The sequence below is a fragment of the Coenobita brevimanus genome, chromosome 115, assembly GCF_032717465.1.
Source record: "Coenobita brevimanus isolate Jiangsu-jjx chromosome 115, ASM3271746v2, whole genome shotgun sequence".
In the NCBI taxonomy this organism is placed as follows: domain Eukaryota; kingdom Metazoa; phylum Arthropoda; class Malacostraca; order Decapoda; family Coenobitidae; genus Coenobita; species Coenobita brevimanus.
Window position 1 is genome coordinate 5272714 of NC_137068.1, and position 10934 is coordinate 5283647.

A 10934-nucleotide genomic window follows, 5' to 3' on the forward strand; every position below is an offset into this window, starting at 1 on the left:
AGGGGATGTAAGGAGGGTGGGGGGAGGGGGGGAGGGGGAATAGGGGGGGTTATGGGGGTAGGGGGGAAAAGAGGGGTAGTGGGGGGATGGGGGAGTAGGGGAGCGTTGGGATGAAGGGGGGTAGGTGGGTAAGGGGGGAGGGGGGAAAGAAGGGTAGAGGGAATAGGGGGACAGGGGGGGTTACGTGGGTAGGGGGGGTTAGAGCGGGTAGAAGGGTAAGGGGGTAGGGGGGGTTAGAGCGGGTAGAAGGGTAAGGGGGTAGAAGGGTAAGGGGGTAGGGGGGTAAGAGGGGTTGGAGAAGGGGGGAGGGGGGTAGAAGGGTAGGGGGAATAGGGGGGGTTACGGGGGTAGGGGGGAGGGGGAAAAAAGAGGGGTAGTGGGGGACTAGGTAGGGGGGATGGGGGTTTGGGGGAGTAGGGGGGCGTTGGGATGAAGGGGGGTAGGTGGGTAAGGGGGGAGGGGGGAAAGGGGGGGTAGAGGGGGAGGGGGGAAAGGGGGGGTAGAGGGGGAAGGGGGAAAGGGGGGGTAGAGGGGTAGGGGGACAGGGGGGTTATGGGGGTAAGAGCTGGTAGAAGGGTAAGGGGGTGGGGGGGTTGGGGGATAGGGGGGTGTTGGAAGGGGGGTAAGGGTAAAGGGGGTTGGGGGAGGGGTAGAAGGATAGGGTGGCAGGGCGGGTTTTGGGGGGAAGCGGGGTATGGGGTAGGGGGGCAGCGGGGCTTATGGGGGGAAGGGGGGTTGGGGGTAGGGGGGCAGGGGGGGTTATGGGGGGAAGGGGGGTTGGGGGTAGGGGGGTAAGAGCGGGTAGAAGGGTAAGGGGGTAGGGGGAATAGGGGGGGCAGGGAGGTTGAAAGGGAGGGGGGTAGGGGGGAAAGAGGTAGTGGGGGACTAGGTGGGGGGATGGGGGTAGGGGGGGGTGGGGGAGTAGGGGGGCGTTGGGAGGAAGGGGGGGTGTATGGGGGTTGGGAGAGGGGGGAATGGGGGGTAGAAAAGTAGGGGGGAATGGGGGGTAGAAAGGTAGGGGGGAATGGGGGGTAGAAAGGTAGGGGGGAATGGGGGGTAGAAAGGTAGGGGGGTAAGGGGGGTTGATGGTAGGGGGGTAAGAGCTGGTAGAAGGTAGGGGGTAAGGGGGGTGGGGGTAAGGGGGGTTGGGGTGGGGGTAAGGGGTAATGGGGGTGGGGGAGGGTAGGTTGGGGGTAGGGGGGCATTGGAAGGGTGTGTCAGGGGGTAAGGGTAAGGGGGAGGGGGATAGAAGGGTAGGGGGAATAGGGGGGGCAGGAGTGGTTGAAGGGGTAGGGGGTAGTGGGGGGATGGTAGGGGGGCGTTGGGAGGAAGGGGGGTAGAAGGGTAGGGGGAATAGGGGGGTTGGGGGAGGGGGGAAATAGGGGGTAGGGGAGGGTAAGGGGGGAAATAGGGGATTGGGGGAGGGTAAGGGGGGTTTGGGGGGGAGGGGGAGGTAGGGGTGGTAGCAGGGTTCGGTTGGGAGGGGGGGAGGGGGGTAGCGGGGGTGGTAGGGGTGGGGTGTAAGGGAAGGGGTTGGGGAGAAGAGGAGGTAAGAGGGTAGGGGGAGTGGGGAGAAGAGGGGGTAGGAGGGTAGAGGGATGTAGGGGGGAGGGTTTGGGGTAGGGGAAGGGGGGGTAAGGGGAGAAGAGGGGGTAGGAGTGAAAAATTTGGGGTAGGGGAAGGGGGGCAAGAGGGTGTAGGGGTGGGGGGTAAGGGGGGTAGGATAGGGGGGGTTGGGGGGAGAAAGTGGGGTAGGAAGGTAGGGGGTAATGGGGGGTCAGAGAGGTTGGAGGAAGGGGAGGTGCGGGGTGTAGGGGGGAAAGGGGGGTTGAGGGGCAGGGAGGGAATGGGGAGGTATGGGGGGGTAGGGGGGCAGGGGGAGGGTAAGGGGGGGTTTGTGGGAAAAGGGGGGTTAGGGAAGGGGGGGTAGGAGGAGGGGTAGGGTTGAGGGGGTAGGGGGAGCAAGGAGGGGGATAGGAGAGGGTACAGGAATTGGGGAGGAGGGGGGGTTGGGGGAGGGGGGGTTTGGGGGGTAGGGAAGGATGGGGGGAGGTAGGGGGTTGGGGGTGGTCAGGAGGGTATGGGGTAAGGGGAGGGAAAGGGGGGTAGAGGGGAAAAGTGGGGGAGTTGGGGGGTATTGGGGGTTGGGGGTATTGGGGGGGATAGGGGGGGTAAGAGGGTCATGGGGAAAAGGGGGGTAGGGGAATAGAGGGGGTTGGGGGAGGGGGGGCTATGAGGGGGAATAGGGGGTTGGGAGGGTAGGGGGAGGGAATGGTGGGGTAGGGCATAGGGGGGTAATGGGGGGAGGGGGGTTGTGGGGGAGGGGGAATAGGGGGGGTTCGGGGTAGGGGGGTAAGAGGGTCATGGGGAAAAGGGGGGTAAGAGGGTCATGGGGAAAAGGGGGGTAGGGGGAGTAAGGGGGGATAGAGGGGGTTGGGGGAGGGGGTGATAGGGGGTTGGGAGGGTAGGGGGAGGGAATGATGGGGTAGGGCGTAGGGGGGGTAATTGGGGGAGGGGGGTAATGGGGGGTAGGGGGGTAATGGGAGGTTGGGGGGTAGGGGGGTTGGGGGGGAGTAGAAGGGGCTATGAGGGAGGTAGGGCAGAGGGGGGGGTTGGAGGGTAGGGCGGAGGGTAGGGGGAGGGGGAGGTAGGGGGGTTAGGAGGGTAGGGGGAAGGAAACGAGAGCAGGGGGTGGGGGTGGTAAGGGGGGGAAGGGGGAGTATGGGGGGATAGGGGGGTTGGAGGTTTGTGGGAGAGGGGGGTAGGGATTGGCGGTAAGGGGGATAGGGGGGTAAGGGGGCTAGGAGGGATAGGGGGGCAGGGGGAGTTGGGGGTAGGGGGGGAGTGGGGGGATGGGGGTAGGGGGGGTTTGGGGGATAGGGGGTAAGGGTAGGGGGGTTGGGGGAGGGGGGTAGAAGGGTAGGGGGGTTGGGGGAGGGGGGTAGAAGGGTAGGGGGAATAGGGGAGGCAGGGGGGGTTATGGGGGTAGGGGGGGTTAGAGGGGAGGGGGGATGGGGGTAGGGGGGGTTTGGGGGAGTAGGGGGGCATTGGGAGGAAGGGGGTTTGGGGAGGGGGTAGAAGGGTAGGGGGGTTGGGGGCAGGGGGAGTTGGGGGTAATTGGGGAAATAGGGGGTAGGGGAGGGTAAGGGGGGTTGGGGGAGGTAGGAGGGTCCGGGTGGGAGGAGGGTAGGGGGGTCATGGGGGAGGGGGTTTGGGGGTAGGGGGGTGGGGGGTAGTGGGGGTGGTAGGGGTGGGGTGTAAGGGAGGGGGTTGGGGAGAGGAGGGGGTAAGAGGGTAGGGGGGTTGTGGGGGAGGGGATAGGGGGAATGGGGTATGGGGGGGAGGGGATAGGGGGGAAGAGGGTGTGGAGGGTAGGGGGGTAGTGGGGGTGGTAGGGGTGGGGTGTAAGGGTGGGGGGGTAGGGGTAGGGGGGATTCGGGGATGTAAAGGGGGAAGGGAGGGGTAAAGGGGTGTAGGGGTGGGGGGTAAGGGGGGGTAGAGGGGATAGGGATAGGGGGGGTTGGGGGGACAAGGAGGGTAGGGGGTGTAAGGGGGGTCAGAGGGGTTGGGGGAAGGGGAGGGGTGGGGTGTAGGGGGGGTAGGGGGGAAAGGGGGGGTTGAGAGGGAGGGTATGGGGGGGTAAGGGGGGGCAGGGGGAGGGTAAGGGGGGGCAGGGGGAGGGTAAGGGGGGTAGGAGGGTTTGGGGGTGAGGGTGGGGTTTGGGGGAAAATGGGGGTTGGGGGAGGGGGGGAAAATGGGGGTTGGGGGAGGGGGGGTGGGGGGTGGGGAGGTAGGCGGGGGAGGAGTAGGGGGGTAAGGGAGTAGTGGGAGGATTGGGGTTGTAGGAGGGGGATAGGGGAGGGTTGGGTTGGGTGGGGAGGGGGGTAGAGAGGATAGAGGAATTAGGGATGAGGGGGGTTGGGGGAGGGTGTTAGGGCCGGATAGGGGGGTAGGGGGAGGGAAAGGGGGATAGAGGGGAAGGGGGGGTATAGGTTGGGTGGGTAGGGGGTTGGGGTGGTAGGGGGAGTAGGAGGGTTGAGGGGGTGGGGGGGTTGGGGGTAGGGGGAGTAGGAGGGTTGAGGGGGTGGGGGGGTTGGGGGGAGGGGGAAAGGGGGGGTTGGGGGAGAGGGGTTGGGAGGGAAGGGGGAGGGAAAAAGGGGGTAGGGCATAGGGGGGTTGGGGGTAAGAGGGGTAAACGAGGGTAGGGGTAGGGTAGGGAGGGTAATGGGGGAGGGTAGGGGGTGTAGGGAGGCAGGGGAGGTAGGGGGGGTTGGTGGAGAGGGGGGTAAGGGGTTGGGGGGTTCAGGGGTAAGGGGAGGTTGGGGGGGAGGGGGGGTCGGAGGGGAGTAGGGGGTCTGAGGGGGGGAGGGGGGGCTGTGGTGGGGTTGGGGGGGAGGGGGGCTATGTGGTGGGGTTGGGGAGTAGGGGGGGCTATGTGGTGGGGTAGGGGCGATTGGGGGGGAGGGGGTTAGGGGGGTTGGGTGGGTATGGGGGAGGGGGTTAGGGGGGTTGGGTGGGTATGGGGGAGGGGGTTAGGGGGGTTGGGTGGGTATGGGGGAGGGGGGGTTCGGAGGGTAGGGGGGTAGGGGGAAGGGGGGATAGGGGGAAGGGGGGGATAGGGGGGAGGGAGGTAGTGGGGGTTGGAGGGTTAGGGGAGGGGGGTCGGAAGGTAGAAGGGTTGGGGCAAGGGGGGTAGGGGTTGGGGGAGGGGGGTTGGGTGGCAGGGTTGGTTGAGGTGAAGGGGGGAGGGGGGCTGGGGTAAGGGGGGGTTGGGGGGGATGGGGGGCTCGGAGGGGGGTAGGGGGGTTGGGTGGGTAGGGGGTGGGGGGGTTAGGAGGGTAGGGGGAGGGAAAGAAGGGGTTGGGGGTAAGGGGGTAAGGGGGAGTAGGGTGACATGAGGGTAGGGGGGATGGGGGAGCGGTAGGGGTTGGGGGAAGTGGGGGTAAGGGAGGGGAGGGGGGGAGGGGGTTTAGGGGAGGAAGGGATGGGGGTCAGGGAGGTAGAGGGGTTGGGAAAGGGGGGTGGGGGGGTTGGGAGGGTAGGGGGAGGGAAGGGGTGTAGGGGGAGGGAAGGGGTGTAGGGGGTGGGAAGGGGTGTAGGGGGTGGGTAGGGGGTGGGTAGGGGGGGGTTGGAGGGTAGGGGGGTTAGGGGTTTGGGGGTGGGGGGAGGGGGTTGGGGGTAAGGGGGTTGCTTGCTTAGGGGGGTTGGGGGGTTATGGTAAGGGGATAGGAAGGGATTAGGAGGGTAGGGGGAGGGAAAGGAGGGGTAGGAGGGTAGGGGGAGGGAAAGGAGGGGTGGGGGGTAAGGGGGAGTAGGGGCATGGGGGGTTGGGTGATATGGGGGGTAGGGGAAGATAGGGGTTGGGGGAAGTGGGGGTAAGGAGGGGTGGTAGGGGTTGGGGTAAGGAGGGGTGGTAGGGGTTGGGGGAAGTGGGGGTAAGGGGGGGGTTGTGGGGGTGGGGGTTAGGGGAGGGGGGGAGGGGGGTCGGGGGGCAGGGGGGGTAGGGGTTTGGGGGCAGGGGGGTAGGGGTTTGGGGGAGGGGGGGTAGTGGGGGTAGGGATTGGGGGGAGAGGGGGGAGGGGGGTGGTAAGGGTGGGGGGGTTGGTGTGGGTTGGGGGAAGAGGCTGGGGGAGGGGGGGAGGGGGAAGAGGGGCTGGGGGAGGGGGGTGTAAGGGGGGGAGGGGGTAAGGGGCGGTATGGGGGAAGGGGAGGGGCGGGGGGTAGGGGGGTTGGGGGAAAGGGGGGGTAAGGGGGGTTGGGGGTAGGGTAAAGCGGTCTCCCACCTGTTACGGTGGCAGGGGGTCGACCAGGGGTAGACAGAAGGTTTAACAACACGCAGTTTATTATTAGTGATAGAGTCCCAACAAGACTGCCACCGGTGTTGAAGGAAGGAAGATAGAGCAGAAGATCAGAAACTGGAATGAGGAAGGAAGGAGAGAGATCCCTGCTAACTGCCATGCGAGCCATCTGCTCAGCATATTCATTGCCCGCGATGCCCACATGTCCTGGGACCCAACAGAACTGGACTGTTTTACAACGAGAGGAGATACGGAACAACCATTCCAAGATACGAAGGACTAATGGATGAGAGGCAGAAGGTGACTGGAGAAGGGATAGAGCACTATATGAATCAGAGAATATCACAAATGAGGAAGAGGATGCACGGTAAATATACCGTAATGCAAACAAAAGGGCATATAACTCTGCTGTTAGAACACTTGTATAAGCAGGAAGGCTAAAGTGATAAGAAGTGTTAGGAAAGAGAATCGCAAATCCAACACCTGCAGGGGTTTTTGAACCATCAGTGTATATAGGTATTGCAGAGGAATGGTGGGAGAGATGATCAGAAAACCGGGAACGGAGAATGAAGGAAGGAGAATTGGACTTGGAATAAGGGAAAATAGAAGGGCAAACATGGGGTCGCGGAAGTAGCCACGGAGGAAAAAGACGTGCGGAAAGAGAAAACATTACAAATTGTAAGGGAGGAGTGTGAGAGAAGAGTACGAGCTTGAACTGCAAAAGGTGGCTTGGTCCTAGGAGAAGAAAACCTGTCTAAGTCAAGACCGGGGGGAAGGAGAGAAGGGGTACGAGGAAAACTGCAACTTAGCATAGACACGAAGAGAAAGTAGAGCGCGACGGCGGAAGAGTGATGGAACTCCTGATTCAGCATACAGACTCTCAACTGGGGAGGACTTAAAGGCACCAAGAGCCAGACGTAAACCGTGATGATGTACAGAATCGAGTTGTTGGAGGACGGTGTCTGAAGCAGAAGAATAAACTTGGCAACCGTAATCAAGTTTGGAGAGAACGAGAACAATATGGAGGCGAAGAAGAGTAGTCCGATCAGCACCCCACGACACATGAGACAAAGTTTGTAAGAGACGGAGGCGTTGCAAGGCTAAGGTTTTCAAGGAGGTAATATGATCTTTCCAAGTAAGACGAGAGTCAAAAAGAAGGCCAAGAAAGGAAGCGGAGGTTTTGTATGGGAGAGGAGTACCATAAAGAAAAAGAGGTGGTTGAGAAATATAATGAGAGCGAGTAAAAGTAATAGCATGAGACTTAAGAGGAGAGAACCGAAAGCCATGAGAAGTGGCCCATTCTGAGGCAGCGGAAACTGCACGTTGAATAAGAGCACTAAGGGCAGAGATGTCAGAATTTGAGGCATATATTGCAAAATCATCTCCATATAAAGAAGAGCGGACACCAACTGGGAGACAAGAAACAATCCCATTAATTGCCAATAAAAACAGAGAAGTGCTAAGAACACTGCCTTGGGGAACACTTTCGTATTGTGGAAATGGATCTGAATAAGTATGCTGGACACAGACTCTAAAGAAGCGAGCTGATAGAAAATTCATTAAGAAAACACCAAGGTTACCATCAATACCACAAGAACGAACTGTGCGTAAAATATGATAGCGCCAGGTTGTGTCATAAGCTTTCTCAAGGTCAAAAAACACCGCGATAACAGATTGTCGAATGGCAAAGGCTGAACGGATATAAGTCTCTAGATTTAGGAGGGGAGTTAAGGTGCCGCGAGCTTTTCGAAAACCAAACTGTGAAGAGGACAAAAGTTGCTTGGATTCTAGGAGCCACATAAGACGATGATTTATCATACGCTCGAGCAATTTGCTAGTAAGAGCAATGGGGCGATAATTTTGAGGGGCATGGCCTTGCTTTCCTGGTTTAAGAAATGGGAGAATGACGGCACTACGAAAGGAGGGAGGAAAAATATCCTCTGTCCAGATACGATTATAAATAGTTAATAATAAGGCCATAGCCTGGGGGGAAAGGTGACGGAGGATATTATAGTGTATGCCATCAGGGCCCTCGCAAGTGTTCTTACAAAGGCGAAGGGCAGACAACAATTCATGGAGCGTGAATGGCGCGTTATATGACTGACTAGACGACAGCTTGAAGACAACTGGGGTACATTCAGTAGCAGCTTTAAGGGTATGGAAGTCAGGTGAGAGATGAGAGCCGCTACTAACATTACTAAAATGAAGACCTAAGCCATTAGCAACTAGATGAGCATCTGCAACTGACACCCCATCCAAATGTAGGGCAGGGGAGGGCATGGGAAGATGTTTACCCGCTATTTTGCGTATACGTTTCCAGACGTATGCAATGGGTGTATTGGTAGTAATGGTGGAAACGTACAATCTCCAGCTACGGCGTTTAGCCCGTTTAACAGTCTTACGAAGAACAGCTCGAGCCTTTTTAAACAGTAGGAATGCACTCTGTTCATCCAGGGTGTTGCGTTTGCACAGGAAACTCTTCCAACGTGCACATTTAACACGGAGTGCCACAGTACAGTGGTAGGGGGGGAGGGGGGAGGGGGGGAAGGGGAGGTTAGGGGGGTTGGGGTAGGGGAGGTAGGGGTATGGGGGGAAGGAGGTATTGGGGGGTAGGGGGTAAGGGGGGAAAAGGGGTGGGAGGGGGGAGGGGGGGTAGGGGTTTGGGGGAAGGGGAGGGGTTTGAGGGGGTAGGGGTAGGGGATAAAAGGGGGGTAAAGGGGGGGTAGGTACTCCCACAGCAATAATGTATGTATTAAACATAAAAATCCTCCATCATGTCCAACAGCATCACCAGACATTAGGACACTCTTGTTTACAGTGTGTGTGTGTGTGTGTGTGTGTGTGTGTACAGTACTGCTTGCTTATACTGTATTATACTGTACTGCACAACCAGGGGCGTCCACAGGTTTTTTTAAGGGGAGGTCAAATTAATTATACATATATGTGCACTTATATCAATATACACACACTCCAAGTAGGCATAGGCATATACATACATGATTATACTGTTTATACATACATGTGCAGCTATAACAATACACACACACTTCCAAATACACACAGGCATATACATACATGAGTTAATACATCAAATACGTAAGTGACAGAATGCACGAATCAAATCACTGTCATCCTTAAACAGGAACTGAAGCCGTCCAATTCCAAGGGGGGACAACTGCCCCCCTTGCCTCTCCCTCAGGACGCCCATGTCAAAATGCACCTCAACTGATGTATTTTGTGTTTTACTCACCTGATAAAAACGGAGATGGCCAAACACCATCCTGTCAAACACGTAGGCTCGGTGTACAGTACTGCTGGCCTATACTGTATTACACTGTACTGCGTTACCCGCTACAGCACATGACTATCCTGGATTTCACTATTCCATTTGCCCTGTCACTCAGTGTAAAGCCCCTGAAAGTAGTGTTACATCATGTGAGTGGATGGTGTGTGCCCTTTGCCTAAACCTAATGGATACAAGTAGCAATGATAATAATAATAAAAATAATAATAATAATAATAATAATAATAAAAACCTCACTCTTCTATGAACACACATTTTATTAATAATATTAATAATAATAATAATGATAATAAAAACCTCACTCTTCAATGAACACTCATTTTTATAACAATAATAATAACAATGATAATGATAAAAAAAAGTGCATTCATAGAAGAATGAGGTTTTTATTATAATAATAATAATAATAATGATATACTACTACTACTACTACAACAACAACTATTATACTACTACTACTACTACTAATAATAATAATAATAAAAATCTCTCTTCTATTAACTCACATTTTATTATAACAAGGACTGAGCTAAAATGATAGTTATACAATGAAGCCTCAGGGTTAAGGCACTGAACTGGTAGGCTGCCAGAGACTGAGCAGCATGGAGAGCCGCCATTAGGTGACCAAGGCCGACGCATGCATATTGGAGCCTTCAAAAACAACAACAATTTAAATCACTACAAACCATCATTAATAAAATCATCGGGCAGTAACAAGGATAAAATAATTCGTACGCTGAAAGGACTAACTATGGTATTATACGGTATTCTCTCTTAATAAATAAAAATAAATACTGGATATAAAACACTACAAAACATCTCTAACTTGAATAAAAGCATCTGGTAGTGGCAAGGATAACATTATTAATTCTTATGCTCAATGGAGGATATTCGCCGGCTCAGACATATAGAAATGACAATCATTAGGTGGATGTGCAGTGCGTCCGAGTGCGAGGGCTGAGGGGGGCTGGGTTTACGATGGAAGAGTTGAGAGGTAGGATAGGACTGGAGTGTATTCGAGTCTGTGATGAGAAGGGGTAGATTCAGATGGGTTGGGAGGAAGGATGGGACTGGATTGTATTGGTGTTGTGATGAGAAGGGGTAGATTGAGATGGTTTGGGAGGAAGGATGGGGACTGGAGTGTATTGGTGCTGTGATGAGGAGAGGTAGATTGAGATGGTTTGGGAGGAAGGATGGGACTGGAGTGTATTGGTGTTGTTACGAGGAGAGGTAGATTGAGATGGTTTGGCCATGTGGAGAGGATGGGGGATGATAATTGGGTGCAGAAATTGAGAAGCGTTAATATTAGGGGTGGGGTTGTGAGGGGCAGACCCAGAAAGACATGGGGCGAGGTCATTAAGTGTGACCTCAGGATTAAGCCAATGAACAGGGTGGCTGCCAGAGATTGTGCTGCATGGACAGCCGCCATTTGGTGACCAAGGCCCACACATACAAGCATGTTGGAGCCTTCAAAACACAAAAACGAAAACAAAAGGACTAACTATGGTATTCTACGGTATTCTTTCTCGGGTTTTCGCACCAACTCTTAACATATTTCCTACCCTGATGCCTTTTCTTTTCACTCTGGCTAACGGACAATTATTTTATGCAATTTAGGGGAGAAGTCTTTACCTATCTATCTATGTATCTATATATTGCCAGACGCCTTACAGGGTGGCCACAAACAAATCGCCTCAACGTCACCCAGTCCCCCCGCCATTTCACTGCCCTCCTCCCAGCTCACACACCCCTCTCCCATATACCTTTCCACTCCATCCCTTCATCTCATCCTTGGCCTTCCCCCACCTCTCTCCCCCTCAACCTCACTCACA

General features: G+C 56.2%; 1 pseudogene; it reads left to right on the forward strand.

Moving 5' to 3' along the window:
- The window catches only part of LOC145418620 (uncharacterized), a 31919-nt pseudogene extending 27341 nt beyond the window's left edge, over window positions 1–4578 (forward strand).
- Window positions 4579–10934: the final 6356 nt, after the last annotated feature.